Genomic DNA, 14,996 nt, shown 5'->3' on the forward strand with positions numbered 1-14,996 from the left:
GAAGAAGGAACAGGGAGTACAGTCTGAAAACAGTTATTTTATTTACCTATATAGCCTTAGACCTCTGAAATATTACAGGTAAAGAGAGCTGGGAGAGCTGGAGGTCTGAATATAAAAGTAATTTTTTCCCTCAAGATAAAAGACATGGGGTAAGAAGGTAGGTTTATATGCTGAAAGAATAAAAGACCTGGATGGCTAGACTTTTTCTTCACTTCATATTTTCTGGTGCTTTATGTCTCTTATCTGATATGATTAAGTCAGTGTTCCTTCCTGCTTCTCATGGTAATTACTGAATCGGCTTCGGCTTCATTCTTCCCCTCAGCTGAGCCCGGGGCCATTAATAAACATCGGGTTAGCCTGGAAGCTTTTTCATGTCTCCTCTGTTACTAGTACCTCAGAGAAGGATTCAAAAAAGCCGAGCCTTGGTGATAATTCCAGGAGTGAAGGCCTAATTCTGCAGAGATCATCCTCTGTTAATTTGTGTTCCGCTGCTTTGGTGGAAGACCCTGCTAACTGTCAGAGTCCCCGACTCTATTCTTTTCAGCACAGAATTTATCCTTATTCATTTATATAGTAGCTAGATGGGCATTTCAGGTATCGTTAAATCAGGCATATAATAAGGAGTTCTAACTCAGAGCATATAGGAAAATGGGTCTCTTTGGACATACCAGAAATAAATGAAATGCCCTAAAGGGAATGGAAAATAAAATCTATTTCCAGAACATTTGCATTCTATTAATGAGCACTTCGGGCCACGTATTCAATAACTTTGCATTCATTATAGCCCTAGTCGTGTCCTCAGAATCCACTTAGGTGACATCCCTTATGCTTTCCTTCCCTCCCTCCACTCACTCCCCATGAAAAATTAAAGTGGCTTTAACAATCTCAGTATTGAGTGGCATATATTTTTCCTTACCTAGGACCCAGTGGCACTGGCGTCTACAGAGCACAGGAGCACAAAGCCTGTTGCACAAGGCAAGAAAGGCTTTCTTCTGACTTGCTTCCCTCTGGAGGGAATAATATTAGCACCTCCACAGCCTTTCATCTGCCACCTTTCCCAGCACTTGACTCTTGTCTCTCAGCTGGTAGACAAGCTCTGTTGTCAGTCACCAGGGAAGGCCCAGCTTCCACGTGGCTCTGACCTCAGCAGGGAGCCCAGGGCCCACAGGAGACAGGCAAGCCCAGGGATGGAGACCATCAGAGTGCTGACACCGCACACTGCTGGGCAAGACCTACATGCTGAGTGCTGGCCGCGCTCTGGAGGATTTTTTTATATATAGAAAAATAAGTATATTTGCATTCTAGTTAACAGAAAGACAAGAATTTTTCTGTGGTAATTCCTGCTTTCCTTTCTCCTGCCAGCCCTTGAAATGCCCTTCCTCTGCCTTCTCCAAAAGCCTCAATGTGTTCTTTAGTTAATGCATGTCTGAATGAAGTCAACGTTCTGCAAATATTTTTGTCTGCCTAGTTTTGGTCTCTTCCAATGATTGTTCAGAGAACAGGAGCATGTTTCTAACTCAACACGTATTGCATGATGAGGATGTCTTAAGGGCATTCTGATGATCTTGTTGAATGGATCTCAAACCAGTTACTGTAAGCTACGAAACACAGTGTATTCTGTACTATCCATACAGCCACTGTAAAAAAATGTGGCAAGGAAAGTGGTGGCAGTTCTGAAGTGATGGTAATTTCATTCATCATCCCAGCAGATGGCACTCAGAAATGATGTTGTGATAACAGTGACAGGTGAATAATATTCTATAGAATGTGTGTTCCTGGTAGCTTTTGTAAAAATCAATATTGCCATTCTTCATGCCCCTCATATATTACACCATCCTCTTATCCCCTCTGCCTGAAATGCCACAAATAGCGTTGTTCATTCCTTTGATTTAAGGCTTCCTGACCATTGTTAAATCTTAATGTGTATCTTCCTCGGGAATTTATCTGTCATCTCCACTTTAGTGTAAGAAGACATTAGGAATTTTCCTAAAGAATAAATGTTGAGGGAGCAAATATTACCATATTTGTATTCACAATCTTACCCTACTCCAAGTTCTAAGGATTTTTTTTTTTTTTTTTTTTTGCCTCTTGCTATAGTGGTAATGGATAGCAAGAACTAAAAGATGTCTGGAGAAGTTAAAATAATTCATATTAGAAAGACATTAGAATAAATTCTTGGACTAAGGAGAGCTGAAGAAGAGTTTTGAATGGGGAATGAAGAATCAAGGAAAGAGATTTTTATCTCTTTAGAAGAGAAGAGAGATTTGGAGGGAAGTGTGGAAGTTGCTATGAAGAGGACCAGAGGTGGATTTTCCATGAAGTTTTCGCTAACATAGACCCCTTCTAAGTCCCTGGGATGCAAGCACTGCATTTACATGCTCATTTTATATTCTTTGATATTCTTCTTATACAGACCACCCCTCCCCCTAAGCTTCAGACCTCACAAGTCTGAATACTGAATGGGTCTATAGAGAAGTAAATGAGTGATATTAGAAATTTTCCAAACTCCCGAAGGCAAAATGACTTTCTTGTCATGCAAGGGCCCTGACTAAGAAGACTTTCTAAGGGTTATCTGAATTCAGAGGAGTGTAAAGTTGTCTGAATTACTAACTACCAATTATTTATTAGAACATCTTACAGTTCTATAAGGGTATCCTTTAAATTTGGCAGGGGAGAAGACCACTGGAAGACTGAGGCTGTCTGGGCTGGATATGGCTGCTGGGCCTGTATACCTTACTGCTTTATTGAGGTGTTTACAGTTGGTATCTGTTTTGAGTGATCAATGCCTTTGGCCTATCATATTGTTACATATTGTGAATATTATTCCTATGTCCATGAAATTGAAAGGCTCACCATGATGGACCTTGATATCCCCAAGAATGTGACAGGAGTCTTTGGGGAGTGACAGTGGGCTAACAGCCTTCAGGGAGTGGGGGTCTATAATGACTGCACATCAAAACCTTAGGTAGAAGGAGGAGGATGAGACTTTGTGCTTTCCAAACCCTGAGCCCCTGGGGATGTTCCTGAAGAAGGGTGAGCATGGGACTATCGAGTGAGGACAGCTCAAAGAGGATTTCTGGAGGGGAAAAAAGCCCCCAAATGGTATACAATCAGAAACAAATTTCAACAGTTTTACAATTTAGGCTTAGACCAGTACAAGAATTGTACTGTTCTGTAAACTAAACTATATCTCGTGGCAGTTAGAATGCCTAATCCGTACCTGGGTATAATTCATTAAAGAATCCTCAGTACGACAAGAGTCAGACAGAAGTCGTAATCCAAACTACATAGCCCAACAAAAAAGGACCTGTTTTCTTCTGCTTTTGTTGTCATCTCCTTGATTAATTCCTTCCTCCCTCTCTCATCGTGCCTTGCTTATCGGTCAGAGTCAGGATAAGCAATATCTAAAAGTTTTCAAGGTTCTTCTGATTCTGCTTTCCTTTGTGATAAAAATTGGGCCCTGGAACCATTTTCAAGCAGGCACATCCTGCTGGGTAAAAGATTCAGAACTCTGAGAAGGAGGAACGTCTCCCTGGCGAAAGAACTAATCACAGACCAGGCTTCCCCGCTGCCCTTCTACCTTGAGGCTGCTTCCTGAGGCCTCCAGCCTCTCTGCCCTAAACAAAGCAGCCTGGCCAGAGACTGTGGCTTTCACTGCACAGTGACTCAGCTCCCTGGGGGATGGTGACAGGCCTGTGTGACCATCAACCACAAAGTCACCACATAATTCATGTTGAGGAAGCCAGTCATTTCTACCAAGGCCTCACCTACCGATAATCCATGGCCACTGACCCAAAGGCAAATGCCCTCCTCCCCCATCCTTCTATACCCAAACACCTATCTTGTATTATTCTCTCACCTTCTACAGCTTTACACGCCTTTCTTCTGCTCCTCCCACTCTCGACCCCTCTCTCCACACCCTTTACCATTTCTACCACACCCTCTGAAGTTACCATCCCACAGAAAATAAATGCTTCAACATTTTCTTCTTCACAGTGTCCTTCTCCCACCATAAACTGAAGCCTACTTTCTCCCAAAGATGCATGTCCTCTTGTTTCCCTCTCCAGGGGAGGCTGCCTTTGTCAGCAGACAGGAGCCAGGGATTGGTGTCAGGAGTCTCCCTGCTCCCTGGTGCTGTTTTTCTACCACATGTAAACTCTGTCAACGTTTAGGCCACTTGATATTACCATTTTTTTATCTTCCATAAATACCAAAAATCTAAACCTGTGGTCTGGACTATAAGTTTTCTCACCATGCCCAAATCCTGACATAACTCTGGAGTATTTAAACATATACGTGGATGACCATCCAACGCGCTAGCATTTACCTCCTTCACGAAAGGCTTTTCAAGGCTCAAAGATGAACTGGTTACCGTCTGGCCATGCTTGACGTTCAGAGGCTACTTCCAGCTCCCTCACTACACCTGCTCTTCAAGGGATTACCAGGAGCAAGTTTCCTTTGTCTTCTAATTCAGTGGTTGTCAAACTTTAACAAGAATCAGAATCACCTGGAGGACTTGTTAGGACAGATTGCTGAACCCCAACCCCAGAATTTCTGATTCAGTAGATCTGGGGTGAGACTCAAGAAATTGCATTTTTAACAAGTTCCAAGGTGCTGCTAATGCTGCTGACTTGGGGACCATACTTTGAGGACCACTGTCCTAATATATGTGCCCAATGGTACTGAAATTATCTTCATATTAGAATTACCTGGGGAGTTAAAAAAGTTCAAATGCCTGTGCCTGTGTCCCATGCCCCAGGATAGCAATTTAATTGATCTGGAATGTGGCTTGGGCTTTGCAGTTTTTAAGAGATCCTCAGGTAATAATTCCATGTTCAGATAAGTTTGGAAACCGCCAGTATTAACACCTCATCTTCCTTTTTCTCATACTCGTCCTGGAAAATATGGTTTATCCAAATTATACTTCCCATCTGGATATTTCCCTGTATCCTTCTGTCAGCCTCCTCCCCTAGGAAACCTCCAACCTGTGTCAATCTTTTTTCTCATTGCTCCTAAATACTAGCCAACAAGTGTGGCTCGAGAAAACCACATAGCCTTATCATTCTATGACTCATCCTAGTCATACTCATTCATTGATCTTCTGACTTATCTTTGGTTCTCTCTAGTCTCTATCTCCCTCACTGATAATTCCAAAACTTTACCATTCTAATCCCCCTGCTTGAACTCTTCAGATGACCTCATCTCCTACTTCATCAAGTAAAATTGATTCCATCAGGCATGATCTCTTCGGTTTTATTCTCCATCCAAATAGCAAATTTATCTGAAGCCACACTCTTTCTTCCTTTTTATGCCTTCATCTCAGAGGATGATGTATCCCTACTCTAGTTCAAAGTCAATGCCTTCATCCTCCTACACGAATCACCACACTTGGCTGGCACTTAGCATGATAAATTTAGGTGCTCTTTCTATACACCTTCGACCATCCTCTCTCTGATGGTTCTGCTTCAACTCTTAATCCCTCTACACTCAGACTCTCCCTCTTTCCCTTGTTGCCCTCTCATACACAACCACAGCTTTTTTTGTCAGTTCTCACTGCCCACTGACGGCTGATTCAGGAGGAGTAAAATCTAGATGCCAGCCTTAAAGGCCTTTTAATTTGGTATTCAGAATTCTTGAGTTTTTCTTTCTTTCTTTCTTTTTTTACCTCCTGCCTCGCCACACGAAAAGGAACTCTGCTTGCACTGTCAATACCGCACTTCGCTTTATTTCTAAAACCTGACTTCTTTGCTCAGTGTGTTAGGCACTAATGAGAAAGCTGCCTCAGAAGCCTAAAGCATTATACTAATGACACTTTTGCTGCCAACATGTACTTACTGCTCAACAAAAGGCAGGCATGTAGCTCCTATCAGCACAATGAAGAAACAACAAATCCAGCAACACTTTGGGAAACCAGTTGTCTGGGGATTTGAGGGTCTCTTGTTCGCACGATGACAATTCCAGCAGAGGCAGAAAAAAAAAATGAAGGAAAGTGACAAAAACACACACAGGAAGCACCGTATAGGAAGAAAGCCAATAAGGCAGACATCAGAGTGTCTGTGTAGTTTTGTTTGCTCAGCTAATACAATTAAATAAAGCTTGGTTTGAGAAGTGTGCTTGCATTGGTACTGTGGTCCAGGTGTCAGGCTGGGTTTCCAGTGTTATATGATATGTAGTGGATTTCTTTCATTTTGGTTTGAAAAATCTTAACATCAGTTTAAAACAGAGTACTACTGTTTCTTCTACTCAAAATACAAAGTAGGTCAAGGGAAATAACAGAAAGCTTGGTTCTAATTTTACTCATAACATACCTTTAATATAATATTGAATATTATATATATGAAATAATATATGCACATATGATGTTAAATACATTTGTATAAATTTTTTTTATTTTGACAATAAAAAACAGTTGATATTGAAAGCATGAAACTTAAAACCAAAAGTTGCTAAATTAGATCTTATCAAAATTAAACTTTTTGCCTCGAAAGACATCATTTAGAAAATGAAAAGCTAAACCACAGACTGAGAAAATATTTACAAATTATCTTTGTAAAGGACCTATATTTAGAATTGTGATATAATAGAAAAAATATATATATACTGGTCACTGCTCCCAATTCCTGACACAGAGCTCCTGAAACCCTTGTAATTTCCTGGGTGATAGGAGCATCTTTTGTTCTAATGACATGACTCTGGATGGGCTCCTGGATGGCTCCTGAATGGGGACTGGTCACCAGAAAGACAAAGCCATGACTGGAAGTTTGGAATTTTCAGCCTCACTCCTCATTCTCTTGAGAAGGGAGAAAGGTTGTAAATGAATTTAATGATCTATCATGCCTATGTGATGAAATTTCCATTAAATCCCAAAGGTATGTGCTTCAGAGAGCTTCCAGGTTGGCAAACACATCCATATTGGGAGGGCGACCCACCCCAAATTCATAGGCGCAGAAGTTCCTGCGCTTGGGACCCTCCCAGACCTCACCCTGCGTTATCCTTTCACCTGGTTGTTCATCTGTAGCCTTTAATAAACTGGTAATCATAAGTGAGAGTTTCTCTGAGTTCTGTGAGCCGCTCTAGCAAATTAATCAAACCTGAGAAGGGGTTTGTGAGAACCTTTGATTCGTAGCCAAACCTGATGGAAGTTGTAACCTGGGGACCTTCTACATGTTTTGGCCTCTGAAGTAGGTTGGGAATTGTAATGTGGGACTCAGCCCTTAACCTGTGGAATCTGATGCTATCTTCAGGTAGATAATGTCAGAATTGAGTTAAACTGTAGGACACCCAACTAGTGTCAGAGACTAGCTTGTTGTGAGGAAAAACCCACACACATTTGGTGGCCAGATGTGTTAGACGTGAAGTGTTTTGTGTGAATTAGAAAAGAGACAGAGATAGACTGAACTGAGGTTTTTCCCTACAAAAGGCGAGAAAGATTGGGTTTTTAATTTTAGTAATATATAAAAATCTCTTATAATTCAATAATAATAAGATAACCCAAATTTTAAAAATGAGTATAAGATTTGAGTAGAAATTTTATCAAAGAAGATATACAAATAGAAGTAAGAACATGTAAAGATGCTCAATATCATTGGTCATTAGGGTAATGCAAATTAAAACCACAATGAGATACCATCCCACACTCCTTAGAATGACTATTATCAAAAAGACAGACAATAGTACATGTTGGTAAGGAGTAGAGAAATTGAAACCTTCATGCATTGCTGGTTGGAATGTAATTTATACAGTCACTTTGGAAAACAGTTTGGCAGTTTCTTAAAAAGTTAAGCATAAACTTACTACATGATGCAGCAATTCCACTCCTAGGAATCTTTACAAGAGAAATGAAAACATATGTCTACATAAAGATGCAAATGTGAATGTTCATAGAAGCATTCTTTATAATAGCCCAAACTTTTCAAATACCCATCAACTGGTGAAGAAACAAAAGATGGTAAATCTATACAATAGAGTGAGATTCAAAAATTAAAATGAAATAACTACTGATCCACGCTACAGCATGGATGAACCTCGAAAATATTATCCTAAGTGAAGGAGGCCAGGTGCAGAAGACTGTATATTGTATGTCTGATTACATTTATATGATGTAGAAAAGGCAAATTATAAAACAGAAACAGATCAGCGGTTGCCTAGGGCAGGGGTGAGAGCTGTGTGATTAACTGTAAATGGGTATGAGGAAACTTTGAAGTGATGAAATGTTTTAAAACTAGATTATTTTAATTATACCTTGACAAAGCTATAAAAAATTTAACAATTCATAGTTCTTGAAATTACCAGTGAACCAAATTTCCATTTTTAATTGCTAGAAATGAAACATGAGTAAAAACTTTCAAATATGTTGTAAGAAATAACCACCCCTTCTCCCAACCCCAGGATCACTCATTTACTACAAACTACAAAAAAGCCTTCAGGGAGCTTCAAGTAGTTTATGAAGATGGTCAACACTGTGTTTGACTGGACTGATATAAGGCAGGGGTCCCCAACCTTAAGGCTGCAGACCAGTATGGGTCTGTGGCCTGTTAGGAACTGGGCTGCACAGCATTAGGTGAGTGGCAGGTGATTGAGCAAAGCTTCATCTGTATTTGCAGCCGCTCCCCAGAGCTAGCATCACTGCATCAGCTCCATCTCAGATCATCAGGCATTAGATTTTCATAGGAGCACCGGTTCCTGGTGCCAAAAAGGTGGGGGACCGCTGATAAAGAACTGGCTTTAATATCAAGACTGAAAAGTCTGCATTTCTCTGGTCTCACTTCCTCTTACATAGGAGAAAAAAGCCAGAGGCCTGGATGATCCACGAACTGGAATAATAAGGTAGCTAACTCATTTTCTGACCGATGCCAGTTATTTTGCCATCGTCATATGGTTAAAAGTTTGTCTTGTTCATCTCACAACGTGGAATAAATGCACCTGTAGTATTTTCTTATCTAGTATTCTACTGAAAGGCATGGGCGAAGCCCCAGAACCGTGTTCAGCATTTACTGAGCATTCATGCATGAGGCACTTAGACTTATGAGCCATGCAACAAAGATGATGCAGCGTCTGTGCTCAAGGAGTTTGTAAGCTTGAAGGCAGAGAAAGAAAGCTAAGCAATAGTTATTAGTAAACTGTAAACAATAAAAGACATTGTAAAATCAAGTCAAAAACCTCAAAATGTAAAAAGGAGTTAAGCTACAATATGGTTTAAGTTCCTTCTAGTGTGAATATTTTATCATTTTTTAAGAAAAAAATCTGGATGGTGTGTGTATATAGGGTAACTTAAGGATTTGTTATGTTTCTGTGGCAACTACTTATTTAGTGATTTTGGGGGGTCTGTTTCTTAAATTTCATGAATTACAAAATTGTTTCATTTCCAAGTCAAGAGCTCATCAGTTAAGCTGAGCCAAACTTGTGTATGTGTGTATATGTGTGTGTGCAGCTGCAACAGTTTCTCTCTCTCTTTTTTCTGATGTACTCGATTCTGTAAAATGATAATGCTGATATTATAAGAAGTAAAGTCTTTCTGTTGTAATGTCTGAAAGGGCACAAGGCAAATTTCCCGGTACTGTGCATGGCACATTAGCTGACCTTGGCCTACCAAACCAGAGGTCCTTGGCAACTGGTGCTAGGTGCTGCACTTGTTTCCAAATAAAACTCAGATCTATTAAGTGAAGGCAAATCACAGCCTTATGTACTGACACTCTTGATCCATACTCATGGTGGAAAAAATTATCTATCTCATTAGTGATTCTTTCCTAATGGAAAATCAACCCGACTTTTGAATAAGTATATGAATTGCGTGTGTCAATAACGACAGCCTACATTTTTGCAGACAAATTTGCATTCGGTTTATATAGTGTTCCTCTAGTCTTTAAAATATTTAGCAACTTGTGGAGATAAGAGTTATTCTTAATATAGGGTCAGGATTGAGGTTTGGATATGAAGTGATGCAAATTAAAATAATATCTTCTCCATCTGCTCTCTCTTATTCCCATCTCATTGTATTTATAGACCCCCCATAAAATGGAAGTGGCAGCATCATACCTAGGCATTGCTAAATTAATCCTTTGTATGCATGAATGCTCCTGAGGCCGAGAGGTTCCATAAGCACATGCCTACGTTTTCTTTTGCAACTGCATAAGCCTGAAAATACTTTCAGAAATAGGACTTTTCCTGCTTCCAAGATATAACTCATACTTGGCCCCATACTGTCCCTGCCTCCTGGAATGCCATACCTTTTATTCATGTTCCAGGTTACATTATGAGGTTTTATTTCATCAGAAACATTATCTTGACTTCCTTTTAGCCATCTGGTCTTGAAATACAATACAATGAAGAAAATTATATTGTTGTTAAAAATGATAAAAATTATGCTTATCTAACTGCTTATCTCTGGGGAGACATAAATCAAGTTAGACCTTTATTTCACATGACATACCAAAATAAACACAAGTGGATAAAAGCATTAAACAAAATAATACATCAAAACATAAAAATACTAGAAGGAAAGATAGCTAAATATTTGTCTGATTTATAGATAGAAAAGCCCTTTCTAAAGTTACAATCAAGTGAAAAGATCATAAAGAAAAATATTAGAAATTGACTACATAAACAACAAAATCTATATATAAGTAAAATAATTAATAAAATTAAAGAGTAAACAATAAGCTAAGAAAAAATGTTTGTGACAAATATCAATAAAAGTTATTCTGATATTGAGAACTTATTTAAATAAATAGAAAAATAACAATTTCTATAAAAAACTAATATCCTAAAGGCATAAACAAGAAATTATAAAAAGAAGCTAACTTATAACATTAAAGGCTTAAACTTCATTAGCAATGAAAGTAATAAAAATATCTGAGTTTTTTTTTTAAGATTTTTAAGATCTAATAGACAATAATATCCCACCATTGGGGAAGAGTACGGTCACAAACGCCTTGTCTTTTTGGGTAGGGGGACAGACTGGTAAAAACTCTCTGGAAGGCATTTTGACAATATATATCAAATGCCTTTATATTCATATGTTTTGACAGATTAATTAAACTACCAGGAATTTACATTATGAAACACACAAACGTATGTATAAGAATTTATGATATTTACAATAATTTATATCAATTTTTGCAAGTAGTCTTTAAGTCCACCATTAGCAGAGTAGTTAAGTAAATTATGGAGCAGTCATATAATGGACTAGCATGCAGTCATTAAAAACTATTTGGAAAATATTTCAAATGGCACAGAAAAGTGTTTCTGATATCGTAATGGCTAAAGGAATCTGTAACATTATAAAATGTAGTTCGGCCATAGAAAATTCATTTTTAGAGAATAAATAAAATATGCAAAATATTAATAACTGTATCTTTGAGCAGTGGGATTATTGTTGATTGTTATTCTTTATACTTTCTGTACTTACAAAACTCTCTAATTGGTTTGTAATAAGAAACAAAAACATTTTTTCATAATGATACCATAAATATTTAACAACATGAAAAAATTATGATATTCAACGTTCTATGCTATGACTACCTCCAATTAAAAAGCTTTTCCACAGCAAAAGAAAGAATCGTCAAAATTAAAAGGCAGCTGATGGAATGGGAGAAAGTATTTGCAAACCATATATCGAATTAGGGGTTAATATCTAAAATATGTAAGAAAGTTATATAACTTAATAGCAAAAAACTAATAATCTGATTTTAAAATGGGCAGAGGAGCTGAAGAGAAATTTTTCCAAAGAAGACATACAAATGGCCAACAGGTACCTGAAAAGGTACTCAGTGTCACTAATAATCAGGAAATGCAAATCAAAACTACAATGAGATATCACCCTATACCTGTTAGAATGGCTACTATCAAAAAGACAAGATGTAAGTGTTAATGAAGATGTAGGGAAAAAAAAGGGAACCCTTGGGGACTGTTGGTGGGGATGTAAAATTGTTATAGCTGTTATAGAAAAAAGTTAAAAATTAAAGTATCATACGATTCAGCAATTCCACTTCTGGGTATATATCCAAAGAAAATAAAAACACTATCTTGTAGCAACACCTGCACCCCCATGTTCTTTACAGCATTACCTACAATAGGTAAGATGTGGGAACAACCTAAGTGTCTGTTGATTGCTGAATGGAGAGACAATGTGATATATATACATACAATGGAATATTATTCAGCCATAAAAAGAAGGAAATCCTGCCATTTGCAACAATATGATAAATGGACCTTGAAGGCATTATGCTAAGTAAATAAGTCAGAGAAAGACAAATACTGTATGATCTCATTTATACACAGACTCTAAAAAAGCTGAACTCATAGACAGCCGATAGAATGGTTGGTTGTCAGGGGTTGGGGAGAGGGAGAAATGAGAGATGTTAGTCAAAGGGTACAAACTTCCAGTAAGAAGATGAATAAGTTCTGGGAACGTAAAGTACAGCATGAGGAAAATATACCCAAATGTGACTATAGTTCAGTTTGGGTGGTAGCACTGTAGGTGGCTTTTTTCTTTTCTTTTGTACATGGATCAAAGTGTATTAATGAATTTTAATAGTATAAAAATGTTGTCAGCCGTTTGTCAAATAATTCATGCAACAAACATTGATTTTGTAACTACAGTGTGTGAGGCCCTATGTATGCTGGTTGCTAAAGATTCCAAAAACTGTTTATGGCAGAGTCTTTGCCCTGGAAGAAACCACAGCCTAGTATAGGTGATGAAGAAGGAAACACATGATTAAAATATCTAATCATAAGTTCTACAATATAAGAATGAGATAAGCACTATTGGTGCTATTGGGTCCCCAAGACAGGGCAACTGAATCAAGTTGGCTTGAAGGGGAACAGGCAGCAGAGGTACATTTCACATGAGGAATACCAAATAATGACATGCCAGGATGAAAGGGTTAAATATGTCACGTATTCAAATGGCAATATCTTAATAAGGGTGACTGTCTCATGAAATGCATATGTAAGAGCATTCTAGGATGACTTGAAGGCTTCTGGATTACAGATACAGGTGTCCTTTAAAAAGAGAGAAATCCCATTTGGGGCCAAGAGGTTGTCCCTATTCTTGGCCATGTTGAATTTAGTGTACTTGTGAGCTATAGCAGTGGAGAAATCTGTGATATGTGGACTGTGGGAGAGAGACAGAAACAAAGGTTTTAGTTGTGAATTTAGAAAGGACCCAAGAAAGATATAGAAGGTGAGAAATAGAGCTGAGCTTCCAAGGCAAGGCTCAGAGGAAAACAAATATTTAAAGAGGCACCTGAGAAGAATCCCTCAAGGAACAAAAACCAGGACAGAGTGAGGTCCAGAAGCCAAGGGAGCAGGAACTGCAGTTAATGGTGCTGAGTGCTATGGAGTGTGCCAGAGAGTAAGAGCTGAAGTGCCACTTAGGAGTCAGACCTTCCATCCAATCCGCGTATGAAGGGAAAGTGAGGTAGGAAGAGAAGCTGGAGAAATGGTAAGAAGATGGGAATTGGAGAGTCGGGGTTGGGGGTCATGGTGACACTGAGGTATTGTTGAGGCCCAGGAGTTGGTGTTAGGAGGAAACTCACATGTGCCAGAGATTAGGGTAACAGTATAAAGGCAAGTAAGTTATCTATTTTCTGCCCTTCCCAAATTTAAAATGTTATGGGAGAGAGGCAACATCCAAATGACTAGCAAAAAAAAATAACTACTTAAACTTCTTGCAAACTTAACTCATGGTCACAGAAGGTAATATGTCAATTGGGTAGCTGCCAGCAATAGATGCCTGGCCATCTGAAACTTGAGCTGAGAGCCTGCCCAGGCCCAGATAATGTCATTGCCAAAGAGGTCCTTATTCTCTGTTGCATTCAGTCACACCTCAACTGCTCTGCTGCCAGACCCATTACATGCTCTCTATTTTCAGCCACCCTGGACCCCTGCCAAGACAATATTGTCATCCAAGATCCTCTAATACATTTGTCTGTCTTCCCAATGGAAAAGTGGTGTCCATTTAAAAGACAAGTAGACACAGATCTACTCACTTCAGGTGTGCAGGCCATGATTTCTGGAAGCTTGCCTGAAACTGACGTAAGCCTAGTGACACAGCAGAACTGCAACATGGTGGGCAGGGTAGACCACATGTGGGCGAGGAGGCCAGTAGCCATGACCTCTATTCTATTGTTCCTATAATAGTTGTTTGCATACTTCTCTTGGTGCTGACATTGTGTTGTATTTTCTAGGGTGAGTTTTGTCTCCCCATAATTGTGAATTCTTGTAAGACAGGGTGATTGAATCTACTTTTTTTATCTGTCTCATAGATTTCAGAACATACTATATTACACAGCCCACGCCCTTTTCCCCTTTCATCCTGCTTCGAATCTAGACATGATGTATGAAACTTGAGCAACCATCTTGGGACCGACCAGTGACGAACGTAAGGGAAAGGTCAAGACCATCAATCACCAAGTTTCTAACCATGACATCATCAAGCTGCTGAATTAATGCCTGTAGTCAGCTAATGCAATAATTTGTGTTATGAGAGAAAAATACTTTTTGGCCTAACCCCATTGCAATTTGGGATTTTTGTTTCCTGAAAGTAAATATAATTTACTCAGCCTCCATCCCCCCACTTCCTCACTAAAAGAACCCTGACTTTATTCAGATATCTATTCATTCTCACTCATGTAGGTGCCTCAGGTGATGCTGATTCCATCTCCAGTTCTAAGGGTGGCACTGACTGACCAAGTGTTGCCCCATTAACCTTGCCAGTGTTGAGTTAAAGAACCAGTGAGGCTTGGGGGCTGAAATCTGTTGGGACTTCTGGGAAAAGTTTCCTGTGATATAGCAGCAAGCAGAACTTGTATGTTCTGAACTCCTAACTCTGGTTTATTTATGTGATGAGATATGGGACTTTTAAGCTGATAAAAACTAGATGAGATTTGATCTTGAATTGATGCTTCAGTAGGTTGAGACTTTTGTGAATGTTGGGATGTGGTGAATGTATTTTGCATGTGGAAGGGACATGAATATTTGGGGGCCAGAAGGCA

The sequence above is a fragment of the Pteropus medius genome, unplaced genomic scaffold (assembly GCF_902729225.1).
Source record: "Pteropus medius unplaced genomic scaffold, Ma_sr-lr_union100, whole genome shotgun sequence".
NCBI classification, from domain to species: domain Eukaryota; kingdom Metazoa; phylum Chordata; class Mammalia; order Chiroptera; family Pteropodidae; genus Pteropus; species Pteropus medius.